This window comes from Lepidochelys kempii, chromosome 3 (genome assembly GCF_965140285.1).
Source record: "Lepidochelys kempii isolate rLepKem1 chromosome 3, rLepKem1.hap1, whole genome shotgun sequence".
Classification (NCBI taxonomy): domain Eukaryota; kingdom Metazoa; phylum Chordata; order Testudines; family Cheloniidae; genus Lepidochelys; species Lepidochelys kempii.
This window is the reverse complement of record NC_136382.1, coordinates 76,034,735-76,046,018: the sequence shown is the minus strand read 5'-3', so window position 1 is coordinate 76,046,018 and position 11,284 is coordinate 76,034,735.

Genomic DNA, 11,284 nt, shown 5'->3' with positions numbered 1-11,284 from the left:
GTGCATACATTGCACCAATGCAAGTTTTTAAAACTTTCTAAATTATGCATGATGGAATGGGTATAAAAAGATGATAACAGGAACTCCTGCCTGCCTAGTGCTATGCATTTGGCAATGCACTGACATCATGCCTATTGCCATGCACTATAGAAGATGATAGGGTATAATTGTTGCTTGCTCATTTGGCTGAACTCCAAAACTATATCAAATAGCACTTAATTATATATATAAATACCATGACAGAAGAGAACTCCCCCTTGAACAGCTCAGTGTAAGCAAGGACATTTAATAATTATACTACTGCTGTAGGTGCAAACAGATAAGTTGCTGCTGTTAATTAGTTTGGAGTTTTATGCTTGTGATATCAGAAGTAGATCTGACAAAAATTTGTTTGGAATTTGGGTATGTAGTTTTACTCTAGCTCCATCTGGTCCATGCCCTCTGATTAGCCAGAACATTGGCTGGTAGTTTGAGGGACACATTTGATAACTGGCCAAGTATAAAGGTCTATTGGAGGTAAAACAATGCCCACCCTTTTACAAGAGGATCATTGTTGCTTAACAAAAAAGCTCTCTAGCTTATTTGAATGTCAGCAATTCAGAAAAGTTGATGTTTGGAGCCATCAAATAAAATGTTTTTGTGAAACAGTTTATTATTTCAGTGGTAATTATTTGAATCATTCATGGTAAAGGATGTTTGCTAATGAGAGCTTGGCTGCTGCAAATTCCAGGGAGACTGAATGCTCTTTGTGCTGACAAAAAGGCCCAAATCACTGGAGAGCGACTGACTGGACAAATCATTCATCTATGCAAATGCCAGCTGAAATGGTCAGACGCATTTATTACCCTGCTCATTATAGTAAACAAGGCAGGAATCATGACTGGCAGTTATCAACTTGCCCTGAAGTATGATTTGTTCTGCTACCACTATTTAAATGAGAGGAAAAAAGGCATGCCACCAGGGACTTTGTCGGTTTATAAAAGAGTAAATGTCACATAGCCCAGTGCTTAAAGACTTTTGATTGACAAATGTTTTATTTGACATATCAAACAATGATGGTTTTCATATCTAATAGTCCATATTTGTTAGCAAAATCTTAACCCTTTGAGGAGTGACAACTGACTTATCACGATGCTCCAAAACTGAAATCCAGGTAAAAAGTTAAAGTACAAGTAAAATTAAATAACTCTGCACCACGGTAAACATCTGATGAAGTGAGCTGTAGCTCACGAAAGCTCATGCTCAAATAAATTGGTTAGTCTCTAAGGTGCCACAAGTACTCCTTTTCTTTTTGCGAATACAGACTAACACGGCTGTTCCTCTGAAATCTGCACCTAATGTGAAAGCAACTAAAAATACTCTTCAGCTGGTGACAGGAATGACTCAATGTTTTATCACAACACATATACAGTACTGTAAAAAGTTGTTCTTAACAGAGGCATCAAATAAACTGTTGACCTACTTTAGTAAGTATACTACTGGTATTAATGCCAGAAAAGCTAAATAGCATATGTCACAGTGAAATGTAAAACAGCTGATCTTTTTTCCTACAAAAAAAAGATATAAACGCGTTAATTTATTCATCATCTAACCATATACCACTGAACAAATATCTATAATTTACTCTCCTAACAAACAAATACTTTCCATAGTTAAATTCAAAGAGGTCTAGAGTGTTCTAAATAGGCCCTATTCTGTCCTCAAACTGCATAAGAAACTCTACTAATACCATTGGGGATTGTATGCATTTACCAAGGGCAGTATATGGCCCAATGTGTGTAGGAAATTTGTGTTTCTTCAGTGAATACTTATAGGTGTTACTGTGAAAAAAATAAAAATAATGAATGGAAAAATAGAAGTCAAGGAGTATAGAAATCACTAAACAAAAGAGGTCTTGAATTTTCAATATTAGACTCATTTGATTACTATATGTTGTGTACTCAAGTCTCTGCAATGATAGCATCACATAGTAATAGCAGTGCACAAGCCAACACATTACATGCTACTGTGTTGGTGATTCGTCATTATTGTATTTTGGCCCCTTTATTACATGAATGGCTTGAGGATCATTGTTATGCTTCTAAGACCCTTTTACATGTTTCCAAACTGAGACATCCCATGTTATTAAATGGGAATGAAATGACATGTAACTAAATGATGTACAGCATATCATTCAGTTATGTTATATTCACCCATTGTATATGGCACAACGGTCCTGTGGGGAACACTCTGTACCTCTGTACCGCCTTTTAGCAGGCTGGTGCTTACTTCCCATGCTGAGGGTGTGGAAAAGTCTTCATACTACATCCCTGAGAGGAAAGAAATCTTTCATCAATTCAGAAGTGGTATGACAGACTCCAAAGAGAGCCCATCAAAGTGATGTACATGCCCAAAGTCAAACAGGAAAACTGGCAGAGCCAGGAATTAGCACCCAGATCTTCTGATTCCCAGATACATGCTCTGTTCACTAGAGCATGCTAGGACCATTCTGTCCTCTACTTACAGAGAATTTGCTACATACTGAAAATGGCTCATCATACCATCTAGTTGTTAGTATTTATCTATTTTGGGACCAAACTTCTGTTGGTGAGAGAAACTAGTGTTTGCGCTTACACTGAACTCTTCCTCAGTCCTGGGATGCACTCAGAGAGGATGTCAACACTGCAATTAAAAACCCTTGGCTGGCCTGACTTGGACCGGGGAGCTGTTTAATTGCAATGTATACATTTAGACTCAGGCTGGAGCCTGGGCTGAAGGACCCTGCAAGGTGAGAGGGTCCCAGAGCTCATGCTACAGTCCAAGCCTGAATGTCTACACCTCAATTAAACAGACCCTTAGTTCAGCCCCACCGTAAGCCCAAGTCAGCTGGCACTGGGCCATCTGCAGGTGTCTAAGTGCAGTGTAGAGATATCCAGAGTGTCACAGCTAAATACAAGGTGGAACAGATTGTTTAGCATAAGTAGTTAACATATTTCAAGGGACCATTCAAAGTGAAGTGGCCTGTTAACACTCCTCCAGTTATAGGGGGGGAAAGGAAAAAAATATATATCTATTTTAGTTAATTACTGGAATAGGTTACCAAGGAAGATGTGGAATCCCTGTCATTGGACATTTTTAAGATTGTTAGAAAAACATCTGTCAGGGATGGTCGAGGTATACTCGGTCCTGCCTCAGCAGGGGTGGGGAGGTTGGACTAGATGATCTCTTGAGATCCCTTCCAGTCCTACATTTCTATGATTCTATGCTGTCATAATTTGAAGGCCCCTGTTACCATAACAGAAAGGATTTTTTTTGCCATGTTAGCTATCATCATTATTGTTTGGAATATAGGATTTGCTATTCCAGGCTGAACCAGTTTTCCATCAAATCTAGTATTCTCTTTCCAGAGATGGCTAGTCCTGATGCTTCAGAGGACAACCCTAGTAACCTACTTGGCCAGTCAAGCAATATTGCATTTTACGTGGGAGGAAACAATTCCTTCCTGAATTCTGCAGCAATCAGCACACACTCTGAAGCATGACATCAGATTATACCCATCTTAGTATATAGAACTACAAATGTTCTCACTGATCATAAAAAAACCACAGCTGAAGTATTTTGCTTTCTAACCTCCTGTAGTGCTGAATTTTGAAGGCTGACTACTACCAGTGTGAAAAAGTATTTCCCTGCATTGGTTTTTAATGTAGCTCCCATTTACTCCAAGTGATTTTCTTATTGTGCTATGGGATCCCATGATCTCTTATCATCATCTCTTGTTCATTGGTGTACCTAGAGTATTCCTTTAAATTGTCAACAAACCATTTATTTACAGGAGTTCCTTCACCCTGCTCCTTATTCCCCTCTTGCCATCACCCTGTGCTCCATTTTCCTCTATCTTTCAAAAAACAGGCAGTGTTTAAATATCTCCATCTGTCCATCCCTGCTGGATGCCATCAATCTGCTTCAGACCTGCCACATCATTCTAGAGCTGCAGCTTCTACAAGTCTTGAGGTGCTGTCATAGGTTGCTGATTTAATAGAGTGGGAAAGGCAGACAAATGGTGTTTAGCAGCAGAGGTAGGACAACACAACAGAGCCCTTAAAAACTATAAATAGCATTCTTGGCATCAAGGATTTTAAAAGGAAAAGGAAAGGTACTAATGAGCCTAGGAGAACCACCTGCTCTTCAGTGACACTCCTGGCCTCCACCTTCTTCACTGGAAAGAAAGTTAAAGGAGCTGATTATTATAGTTCAGGAAGGTTTCAGGATTAATTTTCAGGGATGTGAAGTAATCAACATTTTCTCAAGCAGTTAGTATGTTCAGTCAATAACAATGCCACCTTCAAGACTAAATGTGTGCCCTGAATAAGTGATAATCAAGAAGTCAGGGACAGAACAGCCACTCTTATACAGGATTATGATATGGGGGTGGGGGAACTCAGCAGGCCAGTGATGAATACCTTTTAAAAATGTGTTTTGCAGCTAACTGCAGACAGTAAAGAATCAGGGCCTTTGTTGGTTAAGTGGAATGTCTTGGTGGCCCCTTTATGAAGGAGGAAACCTGAGTTCAGATACAGATAGGCAAGCAGTCCATTTTGGATCCAGATTCAGCTCTGCTCACGCAGGGACTGCAGAAGCTATTGCATATCTAGGGCTGCAGTCTCTCCTAAGTATGTCCTCCTAAGGAAAAGAAAGAAAATGTCTTTGCTTAGGAAACACTTATATAGAACAAACCAGCAAGATACACACAAAAAAACCCTATTCCTTTAGTCTTTTGGTAAATTAATCACAAAACCCTAAAAACTAGGCCTCTAAAAATAAATTGTAATAATCTTTGAATGGAAAATTCTTTAGCTTGGTTCCTTATTTTCTGCATTAGCTAATTAAGCATAGCAACAGTACCTGACTTTTGAGTCTCAGGCATGTAACATGCTGGGTGAGGTGGGGAAAATTACAGGAAGAACTGACTTGACTATGATCTTGCTTACACAAATTTTACACTGGTGTAATATCCATTGCTTCAGAGGGGTTACTTCTAATTTAAATGGATATAAATGAGATCAAAATCAGTTCCTTTCTCTTTGTGTTGGGAAACCAAGTAAAATGTTAAAACTAGTCATGATTATGTGAAATCCTTGGCAAAAGTGTTGAACAGCCGATAACTAATGGTTTAGGACTTGTTACTTTGAGCACTAAGATTTAGCTTTTTGAGGTGTTGCGTCAAAGTAATATGTCCCAGCCATGAGTTAATCAAGAAAACTATACATAGGTCTTCCCGAACATACCAAGAATGAATCCACAGAAAATGAAATCATAGAATACACAGATTTATAGGTGCATGACTCTGTCCTACTTAACTCATTCTGAATACATCAGAACCTTTAAAGTTTCACAAGAATGGCAGTTTTATAGATAGGACACAACCGCCATGCAATATACCAAGTCCCCCTTCCAAAATGATGATGATGTATTCTAAGATTAGATGGAAATATGATATTCAGATTTTATAACCAAAGTAGAAAACTCCAGTGTAATTAAAAGCGATAGCGTAACAAAACAAGGTACTCTATAGTTTTTAAGATGGCATGGTTCCCTGGCATTTATGGTTCAATTTTTTAAATGTGCGTGCTAAGTTGCACCCATACACGTTACATAGGTCTGTACAAAACAAGTAACTGGCCATTGTTGTTCAATGTATATATGAAGCCTCGTAACAAAATCATTGCTAAACACAGAATGTTGATGATACCCAACACTGGGCCAGATCCTTGGATGTGTTGTGCCCTCTCTGCATCGCACCACTAGTAAGTATATTTATTAAATAGCTCAGGGAGGCTTATCCTGGCACAGGTATGATCCTGCAGTGGCATACATCTGATGTAGGCATATATACACAATATGCCTTTAATGCCGTTGGCATAGCAGGAAAATGGGCCTGGTCACAAAAAAGGGGGTCTAGTAAGAACATGTGTACAAAGATGCAGCTAACTCTTTGGCCCCTTTTGGCAATTACAAGCATATATCATTTGGAGCAGTGCCTGCTCTATCATACAACATGTAATGGTGGAAACCAGAATCAGGGGAGCACAGGTTGGAGTGGCTTGCCAGTCTTACACAACGTGCCTAAGGTATGTCCTTGGATATAATCCTGTATCTTTGCCCTATAGATCCTTCAAATTGGGTCTCTGCTTTAGAGGAATACTTAAATGACACAGTCTCAATTCGTTTCACTTGACAATCTTATCCTCAACTGGAAAGGCCAAACTCTTGCTGTTGGATAGAGCTTATCTCGCTTGAGTCTCTGCTTGTTAAAGAGCTTTGTTCAGAGGAAATTAGTCATGTTTTTGGTTCTTAGATGCCTCTGGAGGGGTAGGATTTCCATGATTGTCTCTGAGATCACAGGCAATCACCATTTTGCTGTGGTTGGTCATATAGTGTGGAACTTGATCCCCCTCTCTAAAATATCCCTCATTTCATCCCCAAGGGAGGTGTGCTGCGGTGAGCAGCTGTGTGTCTTTGGGGTTATTGTATATACTGATTGTGCTGTTGTGTGGGTGGCTGTGTTGATTTTTGTCTAGGGGGCTGTGCTGGGAGATTTGTGTTGATTTGGGCAGGTAGCTGTTGGGCCAGGCAAGTTATCATATGTGCAGTCTCCCTCACACAACGAATGAAATTAGGGCATGCAAATTAGCTGTAGAGCAAGGGTGGTGATTGGTTGAGTTACCTCTGATATCACAGTAGTCGAGGAGGCTTGGCATGCCATAGATACATGCCTTACAGATGTAATTTTGTAAAGTCAAAGAGGCTGAGAACTTAAAAACAGGATGGTTACCGACTGTGAAACCCAGTGATGATTCAACCTGGTGATATTCTGAAGAAAAAGAGCCCTCCACCATGCTTGTAGCTCTTTCCATCACTTTACACTGACTTTACAGCCATAATAGGCTCCCGTGTGACACACAGTGACATACGTGGAATCTTATTATACAGATGTCCAAATACTTCCTAGACAAATTACAGGGCTTATCTATATGAACAGTTAGTGCTCACTAGCCTGTCATGTTCTAACTGACTGTGTTCCTGGGACTGCACACTGAAAGTTCCCTAGTGCACTTTGATCTACACTGCTTTGAAATAGGAGTAGATCAAACTTTCAGTGCACAGTAGCAGGGTCCACACTGACATATAGTGCACAGCAGGCTAGTGTGAGGTACGTTTACCCTCTAACTTGCCATGAACTTTTTGTATAGACAAGCCTACAAAAGTCAGAGCAAGATGTGGGCCCTGCCCCAAAGAGTTTATCATCTCAATTTTATATGTGACAGAATGAGCAAGGGAGACAAGCAGTGAGGAGGTGGTAGGAAGCACTAGTGTTCAGCAATACGATCAGACACACACTCAGTGGAAATACATACATATTTATGTATTTACACCATGTACAGTAAAAGCTGTTTTATCCAGCATGTTGGAGGAGTGGGGGGTGCTGGTAAGTTAAAAATGCTGATTAACTAAGACGGAGGGAATTTGGGTGTGTGTGTGGAGCTGCGGGGTTGGGGCGCAGGAGGGGGTATGGCACGTGGGCTCTGGGACGGGGCTTGGGGTGCTGGATCTGGGGAGGTGCTCACATTGGGCAGCTCCCCACAAGTGGCAACCTGTCCTGGCTGCTCCAAGAAGGAGATGTAGAAGGAGGCTCTGCACACTGCCCCTGCCCCATCATGAGCGCTGACTCCGCAGCTCCCATTGGCCAGGAACTGCAGCCAATAGGAACTGCAGGGGTGGCACCTGTGGGTGGAGGCAGCATGAAGAGCTACCTGCCGCGCCTCTGAGCGGCCGGGACAGGTCACTGCTTATGGGGAGCTGCCCAAGGTGAGTAGTCCCCAGATCCTGCACCCCCTCCCATGCCCCAACCCGCTGCCCCGAGCCCAGTCCTGCACCCAAACCCCCTCCCAGAGCCCACACACCGAACCCCCTCCCGTGCCCCAATACCCTGCTCGCCCCACGCCAACTGGACAATAACTTGGGCTTTTGATGAAGATCAGAAATGCTGGTTTATAGAGCTTTCCAGGTTGGTGAAGTGCCAGATAATACAGCTTTTACTGTACATAAATTCTGTTTCATTGAACAGGGTGGTAACAAATGACAACATAGGCGACTCCCTTTTACACAAACCTTAGGTAAGGCAACTCTGCCCTGTCTCCAGAAACAGCTGTCTTGTGTACTTCTCTTTCGTCTAGGCCTCACACAAATCTCACTGCTTCACAAGCAGTTTTCTCTTTCTGCCTCCATCCCTGAGTTTTACTTCAACAGATTTTATACACACCACAGAACAGCCATCTGATGAGGAAGAAAGGAAATTTTGTTCTTTTACTATCATTGGTTGAATCTGAGACAACAACCTGGATATGAAAGTTCTGTAACCCATTAGCAATCCCATGATCCCTCCAGTACTTCTGTCAAGGTTCCTTCCCCACTCTGAACTCTAGGGTACAGATGCGGGGACCTGCATGAACCCCCCCCAAGCTTATTCTTACCAGCTTAGGTTAAAACTTCCCCAAGGTATAAACTATTTTACCTTTTGCCCCTGGACTTTATTGCTGCCACCACCAAGCGTCTAACAAATATATAACAGGGAAAGAGCCCACTTGGAAATGTCTTTTCCCCCAAAATCCCCCCCAAGCCCTACACCCCCTTTCCTGGGGAAGGCTTGATAAAAATCCTCACCAATTTGCATAGGTGAACACAGACCCAAACCCTTGGATCTTAAGAACAAGGAAAAAGCAATCAGGTTCTTAAAAGAAGAATTTTAATTGAAAAAAAGTAAAAAAATCACCTCTGTAAAATCAGGATGGTAAATACCATACAGGGTAATCAGATTCAAAACATAGAGAATCCCTCTAGGCAAAACCTTACGTTACAAAAAGACACAAAAACAGGAATATACATTCCATTCAGCACAACTTATTTTATCAGCCATTTAAACAAAACAGAATCTAATGCATATCTAACTAGATTGCTTATTAACCCTTTACAGGAGTTCTGACCTGCATTCCTGCTCTGGTCCCGGCAAAGGCAACACACAGACAGAGAGAACCTTTGTTTCTCCCCCCATCCAGCTTTGAAAGTATCCTGTCTCCTCATTGGTCATTTTGGTCAGGTGCCAGCGAGGTTATCCCAGCTTCTTAACCCTTTACAGGTGAAAGGGTTTTTCCTCTGGCCAGGAGGGATTTAAAGGTGTTTACCCTTCCCTTTATATTTATGACACACACCCCAAATCACAGATAGGGTGAAACGCTGGCTGTGATTTCTTCCTGGAGCTCTAGGAGAAAACAGAGTTAATAAGACACATGCACCTCTAAATAGACTACCAAGTACATAAAGACTAGCAATATTTTCCACATCTCAAGGACGATTTTAACCAGTTGATTCTGGGAAACTTTCACAGGAGAGTGCATCAGCCACTTTGTTAGAAGCTCCTGAGATGTGTTGGATGTCAAAATCAAAATCTTGAAGAGCTAAACTCCACCTAATATGTTTTTTGTTATTTCCCGTGGCAGTATGAAGCCACTGTAGCCCAGCATGGTCGGTTTGCAGATGGAAACACCGTCCCCAAATTTATGGGTGTAGCTTTTCCAGAGCATAGACAATAGCATAACATCTTTTTCACTGACTGACCAGTTGCCTTCCCTCTCAGACAGCTTCTTGCTGAGAAACACTACAGGGTGGAATTCTTGATCCAGTCCTTCCTGCATTAAAACTGCTCCCACACCACGTTTGGATGCATCTGTGGTTACTAGGAATGGTTTGTCAAAGTCTGGGGCCCTTAGTACAGGGTCAGACATGAGTTTCACTTTAAGCTGGTTAAAGGCCTGCTGACACTCTTCGGTCCACTGAATGGCATTTGGCTGTTTCTTTTTGGTTAGGTCTGTCAGTGGGGCAGCGATTTGGCTGTATTGCGGTACAAATTGCCTGTAATAACTGACCAAGCCTAAGAAGGATTGGACCTGTTTCTTTGACTTTGGGACAGGCCACTTTTGGATAGCATCCACTTTGGCCTGTAGGGGGTTGATAGTTCCTTGACCCACCTGGTGTCCAAGGTAAGTCACTCTGTTTAGGCCTATTTGACACTTCTTAGTCTTAACAGTTAGTCCTGCTTCCCTTATGCGCTCGAAGACTTTTTGTAGATGTTCCAGGTGTTCTGCCCAGGAATCCGAAAATATGGCCACATCGTCAAGGTAGGTGACTGCATATTCTCCTGATCCCGCTCGGAGACCATCTACAAGGCTTTGGCAGGTGGCGGATGCATTCCGCAGCCCGAAAGGGAGCACATTAAATTCATACAGCTGGACATGTGTGGTGAAGGCTGACCTTTCCTTGATGGATTCATCTAGTGGTACCTGCCAGTACCCTTTGGTTAAGTCCAAGGTAGAGATGAACTGGGCCCATCCCAGTTTCTCTAATAGTTCATCTGTGCATGGCATTGGATAGTTGTCTGGGTTAGTTACAGCATTTAGGTTATGGTAGTCCACGCAAAAATGTATCTCCCCATCTGGTTTGGGAACTAGAACCACTGGAGATGCCCATGCACTGCCAGAGGGGCGGATTACCCCTACCTGTAGCATATCCTGGATCTCCCGTTCTATAGCAGGTTTAGCTTGAGGAGACACCCAGTAAGGTTGGACTTTAATTGGGTGAGCATTACCTGTGTCAATGGAGTGGTATGCCCGTTCAGTCAGTCTTGGGGTGGCTGAGAACGTCAGCGCGTAGCTAGTGCACAGCTCCTTGATCTGCTGTCACTGAATACGGCCAAGGGGCATGGAGAGGTTCACCTCTTCCACGCCACCAGCACTTTTCCCTTTGCAGCAGACACCTTCAGGCCACTCAGCGTCACCTCCTCCCTGGGCTGTAAACTGACAAACCTTTAATTCTCTGGAATAAAAGGGCTTTAGAGAATTAATATGGTACACCTTAGGCTTTTGGTTGGAGGTGGGGAATGCTATGAGATAATTAACAGCTCCCAGGCGCTCCTGGACCGTGAATGGCCCTTCCCACAATGCTTCCATTTTATGGGCCTGGAGCGCCTTTAAGAAGATGACCTGGTCCCCTACTTTGAAGGAATGCTCTCTGGCATGTTTATCATACCAGGCATTTTGCTCTTTTTGAACATCCTGCAGGTTTTCTTTAGCAAGGGCTAAAGAGGTTCAGAGGGTGTTTTGTAGGTTGGTTACAAAGTCCAGAATATTAGTTCCTGGAGAAGGTGTAAACCCCTCCCATTGCTGCTTCACCAACTGTAATGGCCCCTTAATCT